Here is a 15559-nt window from a genome sequence, read left to right as displayed (position 1 = left end):
CTAAGGCCTCAAGGGGCAAGGCAAGGAGAAGACTAGATAGGCCACAGAGGAAGGCAAGGCCTGAATGGACAGCAGGGCAAGGCAAGGAGCAAGATGGTCCTTAGGCAGCAACGTAAGGCAAGGACAAGGAGGCCCTTAGGCCACAAGGGAAGGCAAGGAGTGGCCTAGACAAGGAGTCAGAGGTGACTCCATGCGAAGGCACCGGTATATTGGTGATGCATGACTATTTTGGGCTGAAGTCTGGATATGGTGCAGGCAGTGAGGAGGAACTTGGCAAAGCAGGTGGCTAAGCTTGCTGAGGGCTCCTGTAGGACAGGAGACTGTACTTCAGGCATAGACAAACCAGCAGCAAGGAGATGGTTCCAAAGGCTGAGAGCAGAGCTCTTTAGAGACCTTTGCTAGTGGGGAGATGTCCTTACAAGAATAGGCAGGGTAGGATGAGGCTGCATAGCAGGCAAAATCCTAACAATAAGTTGGTTAGTAGGAATTGGTAAATGATTTAATTAAAAATGCTTTCACATGTTACAGTTTGAAACCCATTGTGGGCAAGAGAATGTGGATTAAGATATAAGCTCAAATATTAACGGATACCAAATCTTTTTTTTTTTTTAAGAAGTGTTAGAAAATGAAGTGGCACTTTTTGGCATGTTTGCCTTTTTCTTGTATTTAAAAAGATGTGTTTGCTCCTATTTTTTCTGTTTATGTTGTACATCACTTTGTAGCCTAATGGGAGAAGCAGTTAACAAATTTGGAAATAAATAAATAAATAGATAAAAATAAATGAATTTTTGCCATAGATCTTTTCCCCACACTGGTGGACTCAGTGCCACTGTGACCCAGATCCTATTTCCAGGTTCGCAGAGGCCGATGACATCACTACCATGCCCAGATATTGAATAGGTCAGCAGCGGGAAACAGCAAAATTGCTCCCAGTTGAATCTCTCAGCTAGTACAAACTTCTCTCGACCAGCAACAGGAAACAGCCTATCACACTCAGCAGCCTCTCCATGTTTTTTCTCTTTTATTGCTCCTGCCTTAGATTTCTCCTGCTCCTACCCCCACAAGTTAGCAATAAATAAATACAAAATAATATATAAAACCACTGCCTCTCAGTACAGGAAGCAGTCCAGCTCTGACTCTATCTCTCTCTCTGGCCACAGAAGAGCCCTAACTTACAAGAGCAATCAGCTTCAGGACAGTTGCGGCCTGGTAATAAAATATTTACTTTCTGTTTAACCCTGTTACATAATCAATATCCACACTATTATAGACACATTCATACAGTCACTTTTTTTTTTACAAACAGAACACAGTGAAATGCCTGTTAACTAAGTACATTAAGAATTTATTGAAAGTGTGAATCACATACAGAGAAATTAGAACACTGTCATAGTGTCACTGACTCTTACACAAATAAATCAAGCTGCCCTCATGACAGTTTGTGTTGCGATCCTGGGTCGGCCCCGGGATCGCCGCCTACCCGATCGCGGCTCCGGCGTCGGTCCGCATTCCCCAGGCCTCCGGGGACATCCGCCGCCACGGCCCCGACGTCAGGTGGCTTCGCCCGGGCCCGCAGCGTCTTCTGCCGCCTCGTTTCTGCCCCGCCGGAGCAGCCGGCGTTCTTCGGCGGCTGGCCCCGCCCCCTAGACACGCGCGCGCGTCTCTGCCTCCAATTTAAAGGGGCCAGCGCGGGAAACCCAGAAGACTGCCTCCGGTGATGTCAGACGCTGCAGGGCTACTTAAGCCCTGCAGTTGCTCTTCTCCAGTGCCTTGCAACGAGGTTCCAGGTCTTCCTGTCTCCAGTTGCTGCGTTCCTGTATCCTTTGTCTTCTACTTGGCTTCTGACCCCGGACTGGCTTGCGGTGATTCTCTGGCTTCTGACCCCGGACTGGCTTGCGGTGACCCTCTGGCTTCTGACCCCGGACCGGCTTACGTTGACTCTTCGGCTCCTGACCTCAGACTGGCTTACGGTGATCCTTTGGTCCCTGACTCTGGACTGGCGAGCAACAACTCTTCGGCACTTGACCTTGGACTCCGTCCGACTCGGCCCCCGCGGGCCCTCCTAAGTCCCAGCGGCCGGGTTCCTACAGGCTCCTCCTGGGGGGACTCCGGCTTCCAGGGTGAATCTCCTAAGTCCCAGCGGCCGAACTCCTACGAGCTCCTCTCGGGGGAGGATCGGCTTCCAGGGCGAAGATCTTCCCACTACAGGACTAGCTCCGTCGTCTCCACCCTCCTCGCCAAAGCCCTTGGTCGCATAGGGCTTCCAGAGTTCCTCCTCCGGCCAGTTCCGAGCCCGTCTTGCCGCCTCCCGGTCGGGACCACTGCTGCCACCATCTACAGCAACTCCTCCTCTGGTTCCGATCGGCCCAAGGGTCCACGAATCCAACAGTTTGTCACGGGCTAGTTTATACATGTTACAAGAAAAAACCAATTTCTCTATATATATGCTTAAGAACATAAGAAATTGCCATACTGGGTCAGACCAAGGATCCATCAAGCCCAGCATCCTATATCTAACAGTGGCCAATCCAGGCTACAAGTACCTGGCAAGTACCCAAACACTAAAAAGATTCCATGCTACAAACAGCATTACAGATTGCTACTCCCAGCTCTACACAGAGCTTTCCTAACAAGATTGCTAGCTCCTCCCTCTTCAGGAGCCCGCAATACAGATTCATTACAGATTGCTAACTCCTATCTGATTGCTCCGCCCATCCGGTATCAGATTCCTATCACCAGGGCTACTGCCCAGGAGGGAAGGGTTAGGCTGGCCATCATAGTTGGTGATTCATTTATTAGAAATGTAGATAGCAGGGTGGCTTGTGGACGTGAGGACCACCTGATAACTTGCCTGCCTGGTGCGAAGGTGGCAGACCTCATGCGTCACCTAGATAGGATTATAAACAGTGCTGGGGAGGAGCCGGCTGTCGTGGTACATGTGGGCACCAATGACATAGGAAAATGTGGGAGAGAGGTTCTGGAAGCCAAATTTAGGATTTTAGATAGGAAGCTGAAATCCAGAACCTCCAGGATGGCATTCTCTGAAATGCTCCCTGTTCCACGTGCAGGTCCCCAGAGGCAGGCAGAGCTCCAGAGTTTCAATGCGTGAATGAGGCGATGGTGCAGGGAAGAGGGATTCAGTTTTGTAAGGAACTGGGGAAACTATTGGGGAAGGGGAAGACTTTTCCGAAAGGATGGGCTCCACCTTAACCAGAGTAAAGGAGCGCAAATTAGACAACAACTGAAATGGAAACTCCAAGAAGCCAGACTCTGTGTATTAACAATGGAAGAACAGAACCACCATTCCTCATGAAGCAAATAAAATCAAGAAACATAAAGCATCAGTTATAATAGTAAAACCATAATAACATAATATTTTAAAACTACTGATAAATAGAATTTCTATTAATTAAAATCATATACATTTTTTTACAATTTCCCAAACACCAATAAAATATTTCAAAACAGCACATATATCGAATAACACCCAATAATTAAAACTAATAGAGATGTGAATCGTGTGATCGATCGTCTTAACGATCGATTTCGGCTGGAGGGGGAGGGAATCGGATCGTCGCCGTTTGGGTTTTTTAAATATCGTGAAAATCGAAAACCGGCACACTAAAACATCCCTAAAACCCACCCCGACCCTTTAAAATAAATCCCCCACCCTCCCGAACACCCCCCCCCCTAAAATGCCTTAAATTACCTGGGGTCCAATGGTGGGGAGGGCGGGAAATCCGGCACACTAAAACAACCCTAAAACCCACCCCGACCCTTTAAAATAAATCCCCCACCCTCCCGAACCCCCCCAAAATGCCTTAAATTACCTGGGGTCCAGAGGAAGGGTCCCGGTGTGATCTTTTACTCTCGGACCTCCAGTCCTTGTAGAAATGGCACCGGCGCTACCTTTGCCTTGTCATATGACAGGTCAAAGGTAGCGCCGGCGCCATTTTGTTTTTTGTCCCCCGAGATCAGGAGCGTAGGAGATCGCTCCCAGACCCCCGCTGGACCCCCAGGGACTTTTGGCCAGCTTGGGGGGGCCTCCTGACCCCCACAAGACTTGCCAAAAGTCCAGCGGGGGTCCGGGAACGACTTCCTGCATGCGAATCGTTTTTCCGTATGGAAAAACGATTCGCGGCAGGAGATCGCTCCCGGACCCTCGCTGGACCCCCAGGGACATTTGGCCAGCTTGGGGGGGCCTCCTGACCCCCACAAGACTTGCCAAAAGTCCAGCGGGCTCCAGCGCCGGAATGACCTCCTGCAGTCGAATCGTGTTGTCTATGGCCGGCGCCATTTTGCGCAAAATGGCGCCGGCCGTAGACAACACGATTCGACTGCAGGAGGTCGTTCCGGACCTCCGCTGGACTTTTGGCAAGTCTTGTGGGGGTCAGGAGGCCCCCCCCAAGCTGGCCAAAAGTCCCTGGGGGTCCAGCGGGGGTCCGGGAGTGATCTCCTGCCGCGAATCGTTTTTCTGTACGGAAAAAGCAAAGGTAGCGCCGGCGCCATTTCTACAAGCACCGGAGGTCCGAGAGTGGAAGATCACAGCGGGACCCTTCCTCTGGACCCCAGGTAATTTAAGGCATTTTGGGGGGGTTCGGGAGGGTGGGGGATTTATTTTAAAGGGTCAGGGTGGGTTTTAGGGTTTTTTTAGTGTGCCGGTTTTCCCGCCCTCCCCTTTCCCCTCCCCCTTCCCCCGATTTACGATTTTTTGACGATAAATCGGGGGAATTGTTATTGTATCGTGGCTCTAACGATTTTTGATGATTTAAAATATATCAGACGATATTTTAAATCGTCAAAAAACGATTCACATCCCTAAAAACTAATAAGGATTTTAAAAAGCCCCTGTTGTCCCCTTCTGTAGGAGCTCTTGATTTCCAGTCACCCTGATATTGTCAAGGATTAGGAGGTTATCCTCTCTCACACATACTCACATGTCCATTCTCTCTCACACATACACTGTCACATACATACACATTCATGCTCTTATATCCACCATAACCTCTTGCTCTCACACTGACACACTCTTTCCCCCTCCACACACACACACCCTCCACAAACTCTTACTCCCCTAGATTTTCTCATACACACTTATGCTCTCACACTCACTGGCTCCCTCACATACACACAAACACACATACCCAGGTAAGCTCCCAGTCATTCACACACACACACACACACACACACACACACACACACACACACACAGACCCCCCAGGCAGGCACCCATGCATTCACACACATACACTCCCAGGCAGACACATGCACACACTAAAGACAGACCCCCCTCTCTTTCTTTTGCCAGTAACCTCGGAACCTCTCTCATTCCTCTGCTGTCACTGTCACTGCTGCCACATGGTTATTGGGGAGGCACCAATTGCTGCTACTGGCACTGTCTGATCTTAGTTTTCTAATGGGTTGGTCAAAGGCTTTTTTTTTCCACCTTCCTTTTCTTATTTTTTTGCCAATTCCTTTTATATTGTCTATTTTTCTATTTCTTTTCTCTCCATCTTCTTCCCTCAAACACATGGTCAGGTTCTCATTCTCACATGCTTTCTCTCTCTCTCACACACACACACTCACACGCTCTCACTGTCACATGCTCTCTCTCATACAATCATTCATACACACAGTCTCTCACTGGCACATGCTGTCTGAGTCTCACACAAACAGGTTCTTTCTCACTCCCACATGCTGTCTTGCTCAAGTACAAGCTCTCACTATCACATGCGATCTCTCTCATACAATCATACATACAGTCTCTCACTGGCACATGCTGAGTCTCACACACACACAGGCTCTCTCTCACTCCCACATGCTGTCTTGCTCAAGCACAGGCTCTCACTGTCACTTGCTGTCTCTCTCACACACACAGAGGCCCCTCACATGCTGTCTCTGCAAACATTCAGGTCCTCACTCCCACACACAGTCTCTCAACTCACTCTCACATACAATCTCTCAACTCATCTCATAGCCCCTGAGCGGCTAGTTAAATTAGCCAGATAGACATATCCAGCTAACTTTAGTCCTACTCTATGGTATGTCTAGTTAACTGCTTAAATTAACTTCGAATATCAGTTAGCCAGTTAACCTAACCAGCTGTTATGAAACCCAGCTGCGATTCGCCGCAGTCGGGCCTTCCTACCTGCTCCAGCAGGTCTCGGGAATCTATTTTTAGACTGCCGCACTGCTCGCTGACTGCTGTGAGCAGATCACACAGCTTGGGTGGCCATTTTGGGAGCATTGGTGCACGCCCCCCCGGGACGTGACCGCGCGGTCCCAGCAATGTCAGCAACTTCTTAAAGGGGCCGCGCGCAGGAAACCAAGGTTCGAGACACTGAGGATGACATCACAAGCTCAGGGCTATTTGAGCCCAACTGTTCTTTTTTCTTTTGTCTTGGCAACAGTTCTGGTGGAGTGTAATCTGCCAGTCTGCTCCATCTTCAGCCTGATTCAGCTTCATCTTGTTCCAGCTTCAGCCAGATCCATCTTCAGCCTGATTCAGCTTCGTCATGTTCTAGCTTTGTCCTGATCCTGCTTCAGCCTGATCCAGCTTCGTCTTGTTCCTGCTTCAGCTTGATCCTGCTTCAGTTCAATCCTTATCCAGCTTGTTCCAGATCCAATATTTTCTACGTTTCAATTACCTTTCACTGACGTTCCCAACATCTAAAGACTGAACTCGTGGGAAATGTGGCCTGGTAAGAACAATATCCCGCTAAGTTTTCTTCGCTAACACCGCCTTCCACTGACAAATTCTTAGGGGCTTCACCTTTGAGACAAACTTCTTAATGTCACGGAGAAAGGGTCCACAATCTCAACACCGGCTAACTCCATTCCTCCCTGGAACACCTATCTCCCGCCCCAGGAACGCCCCCGACTTATCTGGCTAAATTCTAAATTTTTCTAAATGGCTTTATTTTCAATTTAAATAGAGGAATATATCAGTTTTGGGAATGTACATTTCTTATATTTTTAAATGTTGCTAAGTATAGGTGGAAATGCATTTCTATTTCTTATTTATTTATTTATTTTAAATCTTTTGTATTCCGCTCATATTGAATATACATGCTGAGTAGATTGCAGAGAAAAAAAACCACATAAAATTAAACAATGAGATAAATATTAAAACATACAAAAAAGTATCAAATCAACAAGAACATTAACATATAACAAATTATCTATTCTGACATAGGCACAAAGAACACTAGCTCAAGAAGGAGAGCCACCAAAAGCCTTGAAACAAAAAAGCCTTAAGGTGCTTGCAGAAAAATAAAATATCATCAGAGACTTCTCTTTCTCCCATGTCACATTAGTCATAGAGTCTACCTTCTTGGGGGTTTCCATTTCAGTTTTTGTCTGCATGTTTGTTTCTAATCTGTGGTCCTTTATTTTGTATTAGGTAAAGGTTGACCTGTGTTCTGCTTGTATGACTGCACTGAGGTATTGCTAGTATGGAGTGTCTGTGTAGAAATCTATAACTTGTTCTGTTTTCCCAGTATCGGTAATCTAGGGCATGTAGTAGTGTTAAGGAAGATATCAGATATTCTGCCACAGTATGCAACAAAATATGAATTATAACTTCTATAAATACTTACCCCAGGGACAAAGGCTTCATAAGATGAACACTAACATGTATGCTCCAGGAAATGAACACTGAGACAGCAGAGAAAAACAAGATGAGAAATTTGACTAAGACAACAATGCTGCACAGGTTATCTGATCTGCTTGTTTGATTTAAGGGCTATAAGCTTTTTCCACAAAATGAATTAAGATGCCCCAAGACACAAACAAATCTGCCTGGAAACTCAGAAAAACAGCCTTTCCAATTGGACAGGAGCCTATGCATTGGACAGGAGCAGTGACACCCCCTCCCCTGATGGGAGAGAGGGGGCAGCAATCTGAAATGAAGAAAATCATTGACAGAGTAGGGCAGTGCTGGTCAAGAGATGACAGGACCAAACCCTGAACCGAGGGCCACCGGCAGGAGCAGTGACCCCCCCCCCCCCCACACCATGGAAATGGGGGAAGCCAGTGATTTGAAATGAAGAGATGAAACCATACACCCGCTGCTTGACTATGCATGAGCTTTTTGCATATTTATCTCCTGACTGATATAAGCATTAGAAAAGAGAGACAGAAAAAGGGGCCAACAAGAAAAAGACAAACAACACCTGATGATGCCCAATACATCTGCAAATAAGATTCCTATCTGTTCTTGATTTCTCATGTCACAGCCTTGCCAGCACAGAAGGACCAGCAAAAGAAAGACGATTAATGCCTGATGACAACACCAATAGTATAGAAAAAAGCCTTAATGGGCAATATGATAAAATAATCAATTGCAACAAGACATATTTACCAAAGAATAACAATGAAAAATAGTCTTCTAAGGGATTTTTTAGGATTTTTTTAAAGCATTTTCACAAAAAATATTATTTAAAAAGTGCACTACTTCCCCATTAGTTGATGTAAATTCATGTAAAATCATGGGCATGAATTTACATCAATTAATGGGGAAGTAGTGCACTTTTTTAATAATATTTTTTGTGAAAATGCTTTAAAAAAATCCAAAAAAATTGGACCAATGATTAAAACTGTACCCTTTTGATTTATCGATGGAGCACATGCAAGGCTCTAAAAGATATTAAATTGAGGGGTTTATATGATGGTCCCTTAGAAGACTATTTTTTCATTGTTATTCTTTGGTAAATTCGTCTTGTTGCAATTGATGACAACACCAAGGCATCAACCCTGCCCCTCCTTGTGCTGGAGGTAGATGACTGGGGGTGTCAGGTGAGACTGCAGAGAAGAAAGCCCTACCTGGTATCTGGCTGCCTGTCACAAAGCCAGAGACTGTCCCAGGGCTGAGAGATGCCTCTTTAGCCCAGCCAGTATCAGGATCAAGTTCTCAAGCTCTTTCCTTTGAGACTGTCTCTGAGATCTCCAGCCACAGACTGCTCCAGAAGTAAACAAAAGGTAATCTCCTAAAGTTGGGAGGGGCTAGCCAGCTAGTTACCTTTATTAATACTCCAAGCAGGTTAAGATTTCTGGCATGTTTTAATCCACTAATGATGCAGAGTTTTATTCTGTATAACCAGCAAGGACTTTAGAGACATATACTGTTTATTTTTTTCTAAATCTTTACAATCTGACAAATAAAAATCTGATTCTGTGGATAAAACATGTGGTCTTTTCTGAACTATTTGCATTGTGTAGATATAGGAGGTAAGGTAAACAAAAGGGGAATAGATCAAAAGTCCTTAAAATTCGTTATTGGAATAAAAGAGAGTTGCCCAATGATTGCCCGACTCTGGCCGAATTTCGCCTGCTTAAAGGGGGCTGCTTCAGGGGCTGTGTGAGTAATGTATTGGTCAACAAGTGTCGTTGCAGAATATAGTAGATAATAGTCATCTACTGGGTACCTGTTCTTGATTTTATTCAAGATGAATACTCTATTGTATTTGGGTTCCTGTGTTATACACCAATCTAGTCGGGTGACCGCTGGATTCTCCTTTGTTGCATGCAAACAACACTTTTTTGATCTATTCCCTTTTGTTTACCTCACGGCTTTGATAGATCGTCTTCCTTGTTGCTATATAGGAGGGAATAAAGGTAACGGGCTGTAGCACTGCCGGCCCATTAGGTGAGGGGGAAGGGGGAAACAAGGTGCGCAGAACCACTTTATACCGCTTACAGTAGTAATTGTAGTGCTGCCATCTTATAGGTAAGGTTGTTTCTGTGCGTGTCTTGATTGTTAGTGTTGTATGAGGCTTTGCTGTAAAGGTTCTGAGTGCATTTTTGGCAGAGTGCATCACAATATACATGGTAGTGGAGAAAGTTTGTTGTGTTGTCAATGAAAGGCAGACCCTAATTTTTTTCATATCGTAAATTATCCTATATTCAATAGAAGAGAAAAAGGCATGACATTATAGTTTAAACGCACACACTCCATTTTAGGGGTGGGTTGTGGATTTTATTTTTATGCACCACTCAGAGATTTTGTATAATAAGTGGTATACCAAATCAAAAGAATGAATGGATACATTTATTTAATTGATTTATATTCCGCTTTTCAGGGACTTCAAAGTGGATTAGATTCCAGTATCATAAGTATTTCCCAGTTCCCAGAGGGCAGATTTACTACAGCTTTTCTACCTTTCTGTGTCTATGGGAAAAATGAGGCCTTAAATTTGTACCTGAGGCAATGGAGGGTGGCTTGACTTGCCCAAGGTCACAAGGAGGGTAGAGATTAAGGGTTACATTTCTACAGAGCTATGGGTCACACCTTTGGGTTCAGAGTCACACTTATGTCTACATATAGATTATAAGTAATAGTGTTACATTTGAAGTTTAAAAAAATGGAGAGCCTCCTATATAGGGTGAGGGTGCACTTTTATACTTGGCCAAAGGCACCAAATTGCCTGGCTACAGCTCTGAAAGAATGAACTTGTATGTGTATGCGTGTGAAAGAGAGTATGTAAAGAGGTTTGTGCAAATGGTCCTGCAGGCCTGCACCCCCCCCCCCCCCACCCCAATTCATAAGAATCTCAGGGTGAGTGGAAATCAAACCTTCCTAGATATGCCTGTAGCCTTGCTTACTTTCAATTGTGCTAGTATCTTGAATACTACCTCATCAGTAAATGGCAGTGCATTCACCCCACAGTCACTTATTTCCCTATAATCTCTTATTTCCTTTGGTCTTTGGTCCATCATTCTCTTCTACTAGTAAAAATACCATGCAAAAGTATTTGTTCATGATATCAGCTTTCCTCTTCTCTCTCTTCACGAACTGCATCCTTTCCTTTTATAACATCGCGACCACTGATGCTCGGGGCAGTGCTCCGTTCGCTATCGCAATCTGGAATTGCAGACACAATGCAGAACAATACGAGGCAAAAGCTTTTTATGATGGTAATAAAGGCCGCAGCTTTATTATATAATTAATAACGTTGAGATGCACGAGCCTCTCATCATATCAGTATCTCACCAACAGTCCAGAGTGCCACCTGCTGTGTCTCCAAGCAAGGCGGCCCCTTCCACCGGCCCCCCCCCGCCGTGCTCATCCTAGCAAGGGGACCCCCTCCCCGGCCTACCAAATTTGACCCCAACTCGTGCACCCACCACCAGCATGAGGTAGTAGCACTTGTCTCATGCCACTCCCTCCCCTCCCCCCAAGCTGCGGCCTTCTCAACCTAAAAATAGTTCAATGGCTTCCTGGATGGAATTGTTGAACAGATCAATGCCAATATCTGATAGGTGTATATTATCGGACCTGTATAAACCTTCAGATGCATCTTCTGCCCACTCATGGCGTATGTGCCACCCTCCCAGCCTGGTGGCCCAACGTCCGACTTGGTGGTTAACCTTTTTTCGACTTCTTTTCCATAACCTGCTATCGCGCCATTTCAGTCGCAGTATAATATCTGACCTCATCATGCAAGAATCAGGAATATTGGCAACCAATTCGCTCCAATCTTGTTTAATGTGTTTTATTCTATGCATGATCTAGTTCCCAGGTCGTTGCCACCGAGGTGAATGACCACGGCATCTGGTTCAGCCAACCTTTCCTTACTGTGTTGCATTCTCTGGAGAAACTGATCCCAGGTCATTCCTTTATGACCCATCCATATGATGTTCACGTTTCATGGCGCTAGACCCAAGTGAGTCCCATAAGAGCAAAACTGCACCCTCTTGGCTGCCCAGTGAACAAAGGAGTGTCCGATAATCCAGACAGACCTTTGCCGTTGTGGTGTCTCTGTAAAAAAGGTTCGCAAATGAGGTTATGTGATCACAGTACACTTAGCCTGATATATGTGTAGACAGCATCCGACTTCCACCTCCCAATTTTTTGAATTCTGGCAATGTTTAGTCCAGCTTGCGCGGCGCTAGTGGCCGCACCTATCCTGAACGAGTGGGTCCCGAATTCCTTAGGGTTATGTCCTATTTGTTGAATTGCCAATCTGAGGACTGCTGCGAACTGGTATCTAGTGAGTGGAATATGAATGTTATGGATCAGCAATTGTGTGCCACCTGTTGGGCGAGCTAATAGGTATGTCTTAAGATTTTTAACATGGCATGTGGACACATTCTCAATGGTCCTTAAATACAATTTGTCTCCTCTAGCAGCTTGGTCTGTTTTTGACCTCTATTATTATCTGGACAACATGTTCGGATACTGTGATATTCTGCAATAATATACCTCCGAGACCCACATTTTCTGGAAGTTGGCTTTTCTGAAGTCTAATACTTTTTTCTAATATTGTTTGGCTATAACCCAATGTCTGCATTGAACAGTGATGACTTGACCTCCATTTCTCCTCTTCTGTAACTTTTGTGACACTGCCTCCATTTGTCAATATTTATTTATTTATAAACATTTGCTATTCCACCTTTTCCCAAACTTGGTCTCAAGGCGGTTCACTTTATCCACAAGTGGGCTCTTTATCTAGTTGAGACTGCCTTTTGCAAGGATTTGAGCACCCTTCTACTTCTAGCAGCTGGCCTTGCCAAATCTGGCATCTAAGTGCCCTATCAGCAGCACCTCTCCTTTGAGTGCAATTTTTTAAATGGCTTGTATCATGCCCATGTCTATCTCTTCACCTTGTGATGGAGGTCTATAGATTACTTCTACAGAGATATTAACCACCTTCATTATTTTTTTTCAAGCTGCTCCTTCATCAAGGTGTAACTCTATGCTTTTGTCTCTAATATGCCAAGGTACTCCTTCCTCTTCTTTACTTTTAGTGTCCTTTCTGAAAAGAGTATATCCAGGCATATATTTCCCATTAGGCCATGTAGGCAAGTGTCCTACATGGCCTGGGCTGAAAGGGGTGCCTCCTTTCTGTCCTGGCAGCAATTTTATGAGTAGGGCAGACCGTCATCCACCTCTTTAAAGTGGCATTAGGTCTGTAAAACACAATTGTCATTAACCTGCCCCTTTAAGTGGGTGGATGCAATGATACAATCAATGCTCGGAAGGAGGAGAAGGTGCTCCCTTTGCTGCACAGAGGAGGTGCTCCCTTTATGACCTCATACTGCATCTCCATCCAGCTCTTGCATCCTTTGGGAGGAGGAGATTCCCCCTCCATGCCTAGAGGTGCTTTTCAACTAAATGCAGCCCTAGTTATATTCCTGTATGGCCATCTCTCAATCCTGATTATTGCTGAATCAATATTCAGTGACTGCAATCAAATTAAGGTCTTCTTCCATCATGGTGGCTTCTAGGTCAATGATTTTGTTAGACAGACAATGAGCATTTGCACATGACGTTTTCCCAGCTGTTTTTAAACCCCCCCCCCCCCTTTTCTCTTCACTCTGATCCTTCCATTTTACTCTTAGTTCACTCACCATCATGCCTACCTTTTATTGCATGCTTTCCATTATTGTGCAGATGACATTTGGGCTTTTGTTCTCTCAGGGTGGAAAACTTGTCCATATCTCTTTTTACCATCAATCCAGAAATTGTCAGAGAGAAAAAAACAGAGGCATTTTCTGCCATACACTAGCCCCACAAACTATAGAACGCATACAAATGGAAAATGTGTAATAGGAAAGATACCAATGCACAACATAATTAATATTTGCCATAAGGCTTGTCCTGTATTAAAGAAAACCCATTTTATATATTTTGACATTTCCCCTTGAGACAGAACACTGACTTTGAAACATGGCAACATCAGATAATATAGCTTTGTTATTAATTTTCACTATATGGCATTTGGGACTAGAAATGTTGTTATGCTATAAATTTTGGATATATGAATTTGATATAACATGGAAAGTGGCTGAATTTTAAATAGAAACTTGAACATAAAATATAACCTTTGCATACAGAAACAGTGAATATTGGGCTGACTTTATTAGCTGAACAGATAATAAACGAGCCACAGATATGTTACTGTTAGTTTTAGAGCAATTTGAGCTAGTTCAGACTGAAAGAGCAGTTTAAGAAGGAACATTAGTTTTTAGTTTTGGGAAATTGTATAACACAGGAATCGTATGAGCGTCCCCGCCACTACCTGATCTATTTCCTTATTCCTCCAAGCCTTGGCTTTCCAAATATTGCCATCCAATATTTTAAATAACCTCCAATTCTCTGCTGTATGGTTGTTCTTGTTATTTGTATAGCACTGCCAGGCATATTCAGTGATTTATAGAAATGTGTAAGAGACAGTCCTGCTTCTGAGATCTTACAATCTAGGCAAGTCAGATGACATACAGACAAACAAATAAGAAGCTTTAAGCCTGATATTCAAAGGGGGCTCAGAACCTAATTTAAGGTGCCTTTTAATTACCGGTAGGTGCATTATTTAGGCTCCCTACATTCAGCTTTATTCAGGCTCCTCATTAAGACACCTTAAATGGCTGACTATATCCACCTAAATTGACTTAAGGGAGCTAAATCTGAGGCTCCTAAACTTAGCAGTGGCATTGAATTGCCTTATTTAGGTGCCCAACATTAGAAATCAGCACCAAGTGCCTACATTTGTGACCCTGCCCTGTACTCCCTCCTCCCCCAACCATGCTCCCTTTTAAGGCTCCTAAATTTAGGTACCTGGTTATTGAAGGCACTTAAATGTAGGCATTGAGCCCATGAAAATTTTTAAATTCAAAAGTCTAGGTGCTTAACTCTTAAAATCAGGCATCTAGGGCTTTTGAATATTTGGCTGTTTGAGTCAAAAAACTGATTAAAATACTCACCTGGTGAAAAAACATAAACATAGGATTCTTGTCACATCTCTTTCCTATCCATTTCTAGCAATGAAGAGGTGATTCCTTCTGTCCCTTCTCAGAGCCTGCAAGCATCTAGGAATGCTCCTAGAGCCAGGTCAAGGTGCAGAATGCCCAGGTTAGAAGAAAAACACCCAAAAACTACAGTTCCCAGGGTCCCTCAGACTAGGGCAAGCTGGTGTCAAGCTGGGGGAGGGGAGACCCAGGGAGATGGATCCCTGAAGGAAACACTCATGAGGCAAAGACAGAATCTAGACTGGGAGGACATACTGCTCAGAAGGGGTGGGTTATTTCCTGAACAGCAGAAAGAGTCCTTTGCAGGAAGGGAAGCAGCAGAGCTCGAGAATCCATGAAAATTGTTGAAACAGAAGTGCCTCAGGATAACTCTAATCTCAGGAATACATCAGAATCAGGGCCGTGCAAGGGTGTTAGGCGCCCTAGGCAAACTTCTGCCTTGCGCGCACCTTCCCTCTGATCCCCCGACTTCCCCAAGACTCACCCAAAGTTCCTAGTGATTAAGTGGAGGGCCTGGAAGCAATCTCCTACTCCTGGGCCCCTCGCTGGACCACCACAGACTTTGGGAGAGTCTTGGGGGGGGCTTTATACTTAATTAATTTTGAAGAGTTGGGATGGGTTTGGGTTTGTTTTTTTTTAAAGCTAAATTAACTGGAAAAAAAATTCATATTCAGGGGTGGACCGAAATGGTACACCCCCAATCTGAAAATGAAACGGGCACAAAAAAAACCCAACCCAAAATATGCATGCTAGTCCTCACCCGACCCAACTCAAGCCAGTAGTCGGGTTGGATGAGGACGGATGGGTTGCT

This window comes from Rhinatrema bivittatum, chromosome 3 (genome assembly GCF_901001135.1).
Source record: "Rhinatrema bivittatum chromosome 3, aRhiBiv1.1, whole genome shotgun sequence".
NCBI classification, from domain to species: domain Eukaryota; kingdom Metazoa; phylum Chordata; class Amphibia; order Gymnophiona; family Rhinatrematidae; genus Rhinatrema; species Rhinatrema bivittatum.
Note: the sequence above shows the minus strand (reverse complement) of the source record.